The sequence below is a fragment of the Rhinoraja longicauda genome, chromosome 35 (genome assembly GCF_053455715.1).
Source record: "Rhinoraja longicauda isolate Sanriku21f chromosome 35, sRhiLon1.1, whole genome shotgun sequence".
Taxonomy (NCBI): Eukaryota; Metazoa; Chordata; class Chondrichthyes; order Rajiformes; family Arhynchobatidae; genus Rhinoraja; species Rhinoraja longicauda.
In genome coordinates this window covers 391,527-395,415 of record NC_135987.1, presented here as the reverse complement: position 1 = coordinate 395,415, position 3,889 = coordinate 391,527, and the positions used below count along the sequence as shown (strand labels likewise).

Here is a 3,889-nt window from a genome sequence, read left to right as displayed (position 1 = left end):
ATTCATTTAGATTGGGTAAGGTAGTAAATAAAGACTTGAAAAATTCAGGGTAATCCACATTCGGAGCATAAACATTAACCATTACAACCTTGGTGTTAGAAAGTAATCCAGTAATTAATAAAAATCTACCATTTGGGTCCGAAATGACATCGTGGTGAACAAATATAATAGAAGAGTTAATGAAAATTGAAACTCCATTTATTTTGGCGTTTGCGTTTGAGTGGTACTGTTGCCCTTTCCAGAACCTAAAAAAACGTTGATTGTCCTCCTTCCTAACATGAGTTTCTTGTAAAAAAATAATTTGTGCATTCAGTCTTTGGAACACTTTAAAAATCTTTTTCCGTTTAATTGGATGGTTTAAACCATTAGTATTCCAAGAGACAAAATTAATAAACTGAGCCATATTGCTGAGGTCAAGCCTTTGGTATGTAAAAGGTTAACCAAAGTATAAACTCATGTACCCGGAAGAGGAACAAAAATACAGGGAGGAACCGGAAATGGCGACACATCGGACATATTAGTAGTTTTACAACAGTCCAGAAAAGAAGAAAAAAAACAGTATATGAAACTAGAAAACATATAAAACAGACCCTAAACCCACCCCCCACCCACGGAAAAACCCCTCTGGACCTATAGAAGGCCAGAAAAAAAAGAATTAATACTAAATCTACCCCCATATCACCAGCGGACGGCTCCTAATAATAATTTAAAAAAAAATAAATGATCCACCGAGAGTTAAAAAAAAAACAACAAAAAAAAAACAAAAAAACGAAGGGTTTTAACGAACAAAAACTGCCATTTTCAATACTCAGAAACTATGATAATGAAGGTTATAATCATTATTATGAGACTAAACATATTCGTGAGACTAAATAAAGCTCTTAAAAAAAAAAAAACAATAACAAAAAAAACAAGTATAACCAAAGCTGTGAAAACCATATATTTTAAGGTTGAGAAACTAGACCATAAGAATGGTTAAGATCCAGGAAGCTGCGAACTTCGGATACAGAATTGAAAAGACGACGCGAATCATTTGGTGGCGAAATTCTAAGTTTTGCAGGATAAAGAAGCGCAGGTTTAAGCTTTTTCTCATAGCATTCAGCCATCAAATCTTTAAACGCTCGGCGAGCTTTCATAACTTCAGGACTGAAATCTTCATAAAGACGCATTTGGAAATCTCGAACTTTAACCGAACCCAGACGACGGGCGGTTCGAATAAGGTGTTCTTTAAGGTGAACACAGTGAAAGCGTACAATTACAACGTGGTTTCGAGGGTAAAGATAACGAATTTCTAATTCTGTGCGCCCGATCCAATAATGGAGGATCATTTGGAAATTCTGAAGGTAACGCTTCTTTTAAAAGTTGGGCGAAAAACTTCACAGGATCTCCTTGTTCAGTGCCTTCTGGAATCCCAATCAAACGTAAGTTCTGTCTTCTAGAACGATTCTCAGAGTCAATGCTTTTCTGTTGGAGTATTTCCAAATGCTTAATTGCTAATGATAACTTCTTTTCCAAATCTGCAATTTTCAAGTCCCGCTTCTGAGCATCTTCTTGAAGAGTTGTAATTAATGTTTGATGTTGCTTAACTTCTCGGTCAGTTTTATTCAAGGCTTCTTGGAATATCTCTATATCTTGTTTAAGAGATGTTCGGAGTTCTGCAAATTTTTCATTCATAAGCTCCAAAAACGATTCATGAGACATTTCAATTAGCTTAAGGTCAGACTTCTTTTTTGGACCATCGCCATTGTTATCGTTTCCAGCACCACGAGCTTTAGATCTTATAGCTCGTTCTATACTCATTTCATAACAATCCACAGCACAACTTCCGAGATAAAATCAGGAAGGTAACAAAAATCTTCTGGTTTAAATAAAAATAGGTTAAATGAGGGTGGTCATGGGTTAAGAACAGTAAAGTTTATGGAGCGAACGCAAGAACGTACTCACTCCATGAGCGTCCCCTAGGTGTCACCTCTATTATTATATTATTATATTATATGGACGCTCTCTGACTGCGCCCAGCCCATACGAAGCATAGTATTAACCTCTTAATGTCCAAAATACAACAGGATACAAACAAATATTATTGTATTTTGGACATTAAGAGGTTAATACTATGCTTCGTATGGGCTGGGCGCAGTCAGAGAGCGTCCAGCTTTGGCGTGTTTTCTGCAGATGGTGCCAAGACGCGGCTGAAAGAAGTACAGCCAAAAGTAGCAGTAATCGGTTGAAGAACTTACTGACAAGAAGATCAGTAAGAAATCTCTGCCGAACATAAATCTGGCAGTTCGTATTAATTACGTAGGTCACAGTAGGACATAGATTTTGACCAAGCGAATCAATAACAAGTCGATGACAAGAGATATGCCAATATGTTATATTGCAACTGCAAATAAAACAACTAGCTATTTAAACGTCGTTGAGGTCTCTGTTATTGTTATTGCTTGCGTCCTAAACTATCGTACCACATAATCTGTGTCAGCGGCAGCTGGTGCTAATTTGATAGATGAGTAGCTCGACGCAACAGTGAGCTTCGGTAACTGGCGGTCCAGTTGCGCGGGGGAGCGTGGAATGAGATGCCAGTCGCGCTTTCCAACACTGCACTGTGAATGGACGGATTATTCGGTCACTGCCGTACCTGGGTTGCCAAGACAGAGTCAAAACTCAGCAGCATCAATACCGCTGTTGCTGGAAATAAGAAATAACAAAAAATAAAGTGGAGGGGTTCCTTCGCATGTCACACTGCGCCCGTGCGGAGAGGAATATGGAAGAATCCGGGCTCCGTCCTTTTACAACAGACAGGATATCAGCTTAGCCCCGTTATCCCGGCTCACTCTCTCCCGCCTGCTGATTCGGGGCTTGGGGGATGAAAGCCCGTCGCCTTCACCCCCTCTCGACTGTAAGTGACTCCCGCCCACACCGATGGTGGTTGCCCGGTGACTGCCCTCTAAAGCGGTCCAACCAGCCGGTCGAACGCATCAGCAAGTGAATGCGGTCGGGCCGCCCAGCGCGGCCACCCGGCAGAATCCCTCATCGCCATCAATGCCGAGGCGTCGGGTCAGAATCCTGGAACTCCGTCACTGAGTGCCCGGCGGGAGCTCCCTCACCGCATACCGCAGCAGGCGACCCGTCCCCACCTTCTGCATGGCATTTGGGGAACGATAATTACCGTTGTCCATAGTACTGATGCCGATATTCAGAGACAGAGTGGTTTAGGGTTTGGGTGGCGAGGGGAGGCAACCCACTACCGCACTGAATGGCACTTCGTCCGTGCAGCTGCCGCCCGGAGTCTAGGGTGAAATGGCATCGATCTGAAACGTTAACTGCTTCTCCCTTCAACGAATCTGGTGAATTATCTCCTTCGACCGCAGGTATTTAGAGCGCAGTAGTCGTGGCCGAGTGGTTAAGGCGATGGACTAGAATTCCATTGGGGTTTCCCCGCGTAGGTTCAAATCCTGCCGACTACGGCAGTAGCCGGTCGCCCGGTTAAAATAACCTGTTCATAATTTTGAAGGAATGTTCACTAACTGCTGTCAGAATAAGTAAAAATGTAGAGTTTGGTCACGCCGGTTAATCGGTGGATTACCTGCTGCCACGCCGGTGGTAAATGCAGTATAATGCAGATAGCATGGCAGATGCAGTATAATGTAGATGCATGGCAGATGCAGTATAATGCGGTACAATTGAGATAAATGTGAGATTATCCACTTTGACGGCAAAAACAAGGAGGTAGATTATATCTCAATTGTGTCAAAGGGGAAACCTGGGTGTCCTTGTACCCCAGTCACTGAAAGTTGGCGTGCAGGTACAGCAGGCAGTGGAGAAAGCTAATGGCATTTGGCCATAACGAGAGGATTTCAATAAAGGAGTAAAGCGGTTCTTCTGCATTTGT

At 42.5% G+C, this 3,889-nt stretch overlaps 1 non-coding gene across 1 annotated transcript; it reads left to right on the top strand.

Moving 5' to 3' along the window:
* The first annotated feature begins 3,382 nt into the window (after positions 1–3,382).
* trnas-aga (transfer RNA serine (anticodon AGA)) lies at positions 3,383–3,464 on the top strand. Its single transcript has one exon. It is a non-coding gene; the product is annotated as a tRNA-Ser (tRNA).
* Positions 3,465–3,889: the final 425 nt, after the last annotated feature.